The following is an 8,654-nucleotide window of genomic DNA, read 5'->3' as shown; positions in this document are numbered from 1 at the left end:
CATTAAGCAACACTTCACCAGTGACAGATAGCCTTTACAAAGCTTATAGTGCATACTAAGCATGCTGTACATTAATGCATCACAGCTGCTGAGCATGCATGGAGACTATGGATACGTCTCCATGCACTGAGATTCAGCATGCATACATGTCAAATCTACATACAATGGAGGGTTCTCCTGTTTTTACTGCTAGATAATCAGAAAAGAATTCAGCAGAGATAAGTGCACTGCATGCACATTTATATTTCAGACCTTTTGGGACATACTGTTGAAATAAACCTTTCCAAGAATCTCTAATCCTTTGATTAATCTTTTTTGTTGTACATATGGTGCACATCATATGTTCAACATTTGTGCTAAATATTTACAGAAGTTGAATTGGAAATTATAAGTTTGACAGCATCACACATGCTATTTTCTTATATTGTTTATGTTTACTGTTTAAGAAGAGAGCTTCAGTGAGGCAATGTGTTGAAATGTATTGGGCTTTGCATGGCAGCCACTCTTTCCCCAAAAGCCCCACTGGGACCACTCAGGGAAGTGTCTGGTTAACGCACAGAGCTGACATGTCATGATAGACAAGAGGTGCACCCCTGAGCCCCAGCAGCCCCCAAAAGACGCCCAAGGTTATATCATCAAGCCTGGGTCAGCTGTATAATTGGGCTCGGGGTCACCGGGAGGATATGGAGCGTGACAATGAGGCTATAGAGTTACAGTTTGTAGATGGGCAGCAAGGGCCGCCAGTGGGGCATTACTGTGAGGCCAGACGTCCCTTTCAGGAGTTCAAGGTCCATCTGCGAGAGTGGCTCCAGCCCTGTACACTGTCACTGTGTGTCACTGCCTGCCAGCCACCAGTACACTGCTGGGAGGATGGGGTTGGGTGAAGGAGTTGGTGGGTATATTGGGTTTGTTGCGAGAGAAAAAAATTAAACTTTCAGGATGATGAGTGAGGTACTATGGATAATGAGTGTCAGACACAGTTGCAAACTCTCTTTTTTAAATTATTGACAACATTCCTTCAGCTTGAGAAAAAGGAAAAGCAGTGGGATTTACAGATCGGAAATACAGTATGAGGTGCTCTATGCCTTCAGTACGTCAATGTATATATATATATATATATATATATATATATATATACTACAGAAACAGACCGTAGGAGTAACATCTGGATTGCTGGCACAGAGTCCCAGAATCAACTTCTGCCACATCATTAAAACCTTTACTGCAGTTGGCTATCCCACAATACCACCAACAAAGCCCACAGAACCGCTGACAAACCCACAACGATGGATATTACCCAGCTCACCGCTGTCGCTCAACCACCTGGACTCCACAGACTCAAATTATACAGATTGCAAATGAAGAACACATGTACAGTAATGAGCAGGTGTTTCAAAAATTTGGATTACATTTGTATTATTTTTTATCTTATATTAATAGATAGAATCTTAATGTTATTCTGTATCAACAAGTCAATGATTCACTTGATGATTGTGTTTGCAGTGTTTGAGCCAAGACGGTCACTGCTCTTTCCAAGGAGGACAATAAACAATACTGTAAAAACCATACACCGTTTTAAAATACAAAATAATATTTTTAATATGAGAAATTTCACATGGATGAAAAAAGGGCGATTAAGAAATTACTGTACATCTCTTTCTTTCACCACTGCTGTGCCACTAACAACTACATATTCTATATTACCATATATATATATACTGTAACAGTACCTTATAGTAAAAAACTGTACTGTACCTCACATTTACTTATTTTTGGGGCATTTTATTCCTTTATTAGATAGTCAACAGTAGAGACATGACAGGAAATAAGGGGAGAGAGAGAGATGGGGAATGACATAAATTGGGGATGTTGCAGTTCACCAGGGCAGCCCACTTTTTCTTTATTCTAATCATTACATTCAAAAGTGGCAACTGCTAAAAAGTTGTTTACTTGTGGTAATAATGACAAACTACCGGAAAGTCATTTCTGACAATTAATGCTGAAGATATCAGATATCATCAGATTGATCCTGTTGACAGTCTCCCCTTTAACTGCTAAGCTAATGTTACGTTAGCTAATGTTATAGTTTCACTGACAGACAAGTTGCTGCTCAGCCCTGAATGTCCAGAATACCTGATTAAGGTGATTAAGATACTGATGTTATCTATCTAGCTACAACAATCACGGTAAATGATGTTACAGTCAACTAATGCTAGATTATTAATCTACAGAGTCATCACTCTGTCCTTTTTACAACCAAAAAGAAGCAATCCTCACCAAACGTTTTAAAAATCAAAATGGAAAAGAGTGGCATTTTGTCTTTCTAACGGACCATCTTTGGCCGAGCATTGATCCTGGCCTTGATATTATGGTAGATAACTGGGCGCAGGGCAGCTGCCTTGACAGGACGTCATGTTTTGGTGCACTTTGGCTCAAACCCTATGTATGTATGTGAGGTAATTCTTGCATCTGCTTCTGAAAAGAAAAACAAAAAAACTCCTGACTGCAAACAGAGCCTGGAGCCAGGTAAAAGGCAGGAATAAGAGTCTGTAATGCACCTCAGCTGTGTTAACACCAGCAGCTCTGCAGTGGCAACGGATCACTGGAGTGGTCATAAAAACAAAGCCAGCACAAACACAGGACGGGGGTAGAGAAATGCAAAGCTGGGATGGGGGTGACATACTGAAAAGGGAACTAGTGGCTGCATGAGATTCCAAGAGTTCCCCTTGTCTACTGTACATGTGTTTGGGATTTACTGTAAGTGTTAACCTCCCCTGCTCTTTTAAAACATCAATAAGAAAACATGACAAAGGTGACTAGTGAATTTCTCTGAACTCAAGTTCCTTGTTAATGAGCCAAGACTTCCTTCAGGATTATTCTATACACTGTGCAGCTTAGCCACATTAGCTTTAGCTCACAGGCCAGGAACAAAGCGAGTGCACCGGCCCATAGGCTAATATTATCAGGGTCATAATTTTCCCATCATTAGAACGTTACACATTGATGACGGATGGACTTAGGATATAAACTGTTAGCTTCCTTAAGCCTTTCCTTAAGTGTCCTCTTTTGGGGTCAAAAAAGGACTTTTTAATTACGCAGAGACATGTTGGCATCATAGACTGTAAAAAATAATGGACGAAGGTTGCAAAAAGAAGTCCATTTCTAAGAAGTCTATGGGAAAATGACCCTACTTCTTACTTGATATATTACCTCAGTAAAAAATGTTTATGATGAGTTTATGGTCTCAATCGCTATTTTCAAGTCTTCTTCAATACAGCATGATGTTCATTTTGTAAATTATGGTCCCATTTATTTTAAAATAGAGATGATGAAGCGGGGGACGCTTTAGGGCGTGGCTACACGCCAACCTGTCAATCAGGACAGAGGCTTAGCAATGCTAACCATGGCACTGTGTACAGTAAAAAAGACCTGAACTTGTTTTAGGGTGTCTCCACTTACATCTCCACTGGATGACTCACTTCAGAAGGGTTGAAAATCTGCAAATTCTAGCGTAGACCTTAGCACAGCACCCTTGCAACCGTAAGAAACACTCGCTTGGCCATGTCATCCTCCCCAGCTCCACCCTCTTGTCAAAAATTGCCACGTCCGGTTAAAAAACAACAAGTCGGCGACGGCCATATTGCCAAACTTGAGGCTTCAAAACGACGTCCACAAACCAATGGGTGACATCACTGCTGCTACGTCCACTATTTTTACAGTCTATGGTTGGCACCCGTCTCCCTGCCCTTCTCCCTTAATTGTGGCAACACAAGCATGAAGGTGTGTTGTCCATGTAAAGGTATGGGGACACTAGCTAAGTGAAATCTTTATGGTCATATATGAGGTGGTAAACAAAAAACCCTCAGGGAATTTAATATGACATAGTAAAGCTTTGCAAATCTGTTGTGTTGTGCTGTCATGTTAGAAAGATCCTAAAACTTTTTATTGAGCAATGTCTGTTTACAGGAATGCTTTCTATTGTTTAGATGCCTGTAACATTAAAACTTCCTCATGCCTTCCTACATGTTAAATTTTTAATAACATAGGATGTAAACAGCTTTAAACAACAATCCTACGTGTCCAGTTGACCTTGAGGTTTTCTGCGATAGCCTTATCTTTAACCACACAACATACACATGTACACATAGCGTGCTCAGAGCCAGGAAGTGAGTGAGCAGATCATACGGGTGTCACCCAAAACGACATGTTTATCAGCTGTGTGTATGGCACAGATTATCTGATAACACATCCTGGACTTTACAGAGATTGTTGATGAGATCCATTCAAGCCCACTCCTCTTCTCCCCTAACCGAAAGCATTTAAAGAAACAATTTGCTGCTGGTCAGAGGATCTGTGAAGTGCTATTATCTTGTTAGGGCCAGTTAAGAGGCCGTGTCTCTGAGGGCTGAGCCGACCCTGTCAGGACGCCGTCACTTTGCTCTGTGGGCTGCCATGCAACCACAAACGAGTTAACGGTCCAAACTTCTTTGCGACATGGACACTCAAAGAGACAAACACACACACAAAGACAGACAACGTGAGTCACTTCACTACACTCAAGGTATTTCCCTGATCTGTCAAGTGGCTCAAAGGAGTCAAGTATGCTGAGAGATGCTGAATGTTTTTGTCTCAGCCTGCTAACAATCAATTACTGTTAATAGATCATTTATATATATATATATATATATATATATATATAGTATATATATAGTATATATATAGATGTTTATATAATTATTTAACAGTCAAAATTAGATACAATCATAAATTATGTCCATGCAGTAGGCTGGTACATCAGTTGTATGTGTATGTTCAAATGGAGCTTATAGCCTAGTAATGCCGCGTTCTATTTACCTCGCAACTCGGTTTTAACGAGGTCAAAGTCGTAAACACGCCCCCTGACCTTGGATTTACGAGCTCGGAACTCGTACAACCTCGCAGTAGCCCGAGTTCAAAATCCAACATGGCTGCCCCTTGTATCAACAGTTGTGAAAAGCTGCAGTAACATAAAGTTATAAGCACTTCTGTCTTATTTGTGTCACTAAATCAGTCGTTCACACAGGCATGTTCAACTTCTATCTGTGGACATGTTGTTATGCTGTTTGCATGCACAAAAAACGGCGTAATGCGTTGTTATCAACTGGTATTGCTAACAATAGCTAACTGGGCTAGAACTAATGAAAACAATGAAAATCCAACTTTTAAATAGAACGCATTCAACTCGGGTATGACGTCATTCCCAGCTCCGGCTTCCAAGTTCCAAGGTAAATAGAACGCGGCATAACTGCACCATACAAGTAATTTCTTTCTAAAATGTACACCTCCCCTAAACATGCGGATACATAAGGAACGACCTGTTCCTTATTAACTGAGAGAGACTAGAGAGCCAGAGAAATATTTTCTTTCATATTTAAACTGGAAGCACAGTGCCTGTGACAGACTACATCCCTTTACATCTATGATGACACTGGCATGCATGCTTGGTATTGTGCTGTACCGTTACTTTTATTTATAGGTAAAGTTATTAGATGAGGGCACAATGTGTTTTCATGCTGCATTACCTGGAGATGGGAATAGAATAGATGCTGTTAACATGTGGTTTCTTCTAACAAAAACCTGTAACTGCTTTGACTTCGGCAGAAGTGTTTCGCAGAGATGGACGTTTTCCCGAAGACTTTTGTTTGTGTTTTAATCATTTATGATAAAATAATATAAGATGAGATAGAAGTGTCTTTATCCCAAGGAGATAAATATTGCAAATATAAAACATCAATAATCAAGGTGAAAGTTTAAAAATATTATTAACAGATATCCAAAATCCACAAAATCCAAAATATACAGATATATGTAGATATGTATGACATATAGCCCAGTTATGTATGTACAATATCAAGTACAGGTACGTGCATATGGTTTATTCAAAATGTTGAATGATTATGTCCATGATATTGCACGTAAAGTCCCATCATGTCCCGTGATCAGAAAGTCGTAATTATTGTAAGTCACGGAGATGACCATCTTTATGTGTGACACACCTAACATAAGCAATCAATAAATAAACATTGACTCATTAATGATGTAACAGACAAACATGCGTTGTTAGCTAGTGCATACTTGATTGCACAAATCCCATTCTCCATCTCAATAAAACAATCCATTGTACTATGTCTTCCCATCACTAGTTTTTAGTGGCTTCAATTCCCATTTTATTCAAGTGATGCACTAGGTGAAACGTCAGTCTGTGATGATTTGTTTAGTCTACTTTGTTAAATTATGGATTAAATTATAGGTTATGAAAATGAACAAAGTGGTGAGTCAAGTGTGACCTAAGTAGCTACAACACAGCCGTTTGTGTTAACTTAACACTCCAACTTACAGTACAATCACACTTATGTTTAGCTGGTCCCAGGTCTCAGAACAGGTCTCAGGTCTTTTCCCATAAAAATTAGCAAGTTAATCAAGGTGAAGATCTATTTGATTCTATTTGTTTGAAGCTTCAAACTAGAAGAATGTGTGATTTTGACTGAACTGATTATTTTAAAAAAGGAAAAAAGAACTTATTGCATTCACTGTCATTTGCCTGAAATTTGGCAAGGAAGCATTATCCTAAAAAAAACAAGGATTCAGAAAACATTGGTCATGTTGTTACTGGATTTCTGTTCCACTTTAAATAGCAAATAGAAAAACATAACTGATTGCAGCAGGAGCTGGTACTGAGCCATTCAAAGCGAAGACAATGATGTCGTGACACACACTGACCTATAATTGCCAACAGCAGAGTGCTGAGGGGCAGTGATTGGCTGGCTCTTAGGGCCCTGTGGCCTTAGAGGATGAGAGCCATCATGCAATTGCACAGGATCAGAAAATCACTGTCAGATGCCCATTGGCTAAACCACTCCAAACCAAAGCTATTTTCCCATCAGCATCAGAGGGTTTACAGAAAACTATAAAACAAATATGGTTACAATAAAACAGAAATAATCTTTTAGGCATGTTTCAACAAAAAGTGCAAAAGGCAAAAGAACAAAGTGCATTAGGAGTGAGAATAATGTTTTTATCTTCGCACCACACCGTACTCTCCAATAATGACAGTCTTGAGTGCATTGGAAGGTAACGTAATACAATAAAGGTAATAGGGCTAAAGAAATCTTGGCTCATGAGTTTCATTCATTTAGTACCACAGAAAAAGGCTGCGTTTGTACATGTGTAATAAATACATTAGTGTGGAGATACAGACATTAGTTAGCAAGGAAGCATTTGGGCGATGTCCAGGCATTTCCAATCTGCCAACACAGATTAGGTGAACTCTATTTAAACCATAATAGCAGATTTCCTTAAATCACTGCCAAAACTCTACAGTTTAACAAGCATTTGAAGATGTTCTAGAAAACTGTTCCTATTAGCCCGTCAGGCAGTTTCTGATGTCTTAATGCAGGTCAGCTCTCAGACCTGCAGCTGCACAGAAAAAGGCAGACTGGGGAAAGGCGGGGGGGTTGTGGAATAAAACCAGAATCAGCAGCTCTCCCTCTGCCTCCTTTCTTATCTGCTCGCACAGCCAGTTGAGAAGCATACAGACACAGCACTGTAAGACACAGCCAAGCTTTCCTGGCATCGCTCCCCCCACTAAGGAGAGAAGAGTTTGTCCTCCCATCTACACCCCTGTGAAGCCCAACACACATCAAGCAGCAGCCACAAGCACATTTAATTGGCCAGCTGTCTGTTTGGTTCAGAGCTAATAATTACTTCAGAAGCAGCAGACAGCAGTTATTTGACAGTCGCTTAAGCCATATAATGTAGGAGCACACATTAGAACTGTGCATAAGAGTGCAAGCATGAGCCATATGCAAATATCAGAGATGGTCCTTGCCCCTACAGCCCCACTGGAGCGAATCTGCACTTTCCTATTTCTCCTTCAGGACATTAATTGATTAAAAATGCAACATATGGTAATACAAAGCTTATGAGTCAGGCTCCTCTCACAGGCAATAGATGTAGTCAATTCCCAACAGTAAATCAGAGTGATGTCTTATCAACTAATTATCTCCACTGAATTGTTTATCAAACACAAACCCTGAAGACTTTTCTCTCATCTGCTACAGTGTTTCTGTGTAAATCTCTTTGTGTGAACATATAGTTGTGTGAATTGTATGTATGTGTGTGTGTGTGTGTGTGTGTGTGTGTGTGTGTGTGTGTGTGTGTGTGTGTGTGTATGTGTAGGTGACATCTCTGACTAACACTGCGTGTAAGACTAGTAAACACAGACATCAGCAATATACAAAGCACACTGACCATGGATGCCACAGGGAGACACAGCGGAGATGAGTCAGGAGGGCCGGAGGGTGGAGGATGATCAAGGGCCAGCAGATTAATGCTGAAAAGAGCACACGTTGCTTTTATATTTGATGTGCTCACAATTTTTTATGGTGGTTGAATGCATGTCTTGTAAGCTGATATATGAAAGTCATGTAATTTAATTATGTCATATAATTGTTATACATATGCAAATTGTTTTCACCCCAAAAGAAGGTGGGCAGTCCAGTTAAGTTTCCCACAGTTAGTGACTGACAGTTAGTCAGCTAGGCATCCATTCTGCTGAAAATACAGTAAATCCATGAAAAACTTAATTTAATAACACTTAATAACGCATATATTCC

This window comes from Sander vitreus, chromosome 10 (genome assembly GCF_031162955.1).
Source record: "Sander vitreus isolate 19-12246 chromosome 10, sanVit1, whole genome shotgun sequence".
Classification (NCBI taxonomy): domain Eukaryota; kingdom Metazoa; phylum Chordata; class Actinopteri; order Perciformes; family Percidae; genus Sander; species Sander vitreus.
The sequence above is the reverse complement of the archived record's forward strand: the minus strand, read 5'-3'. Positions refer to the sequence as shown.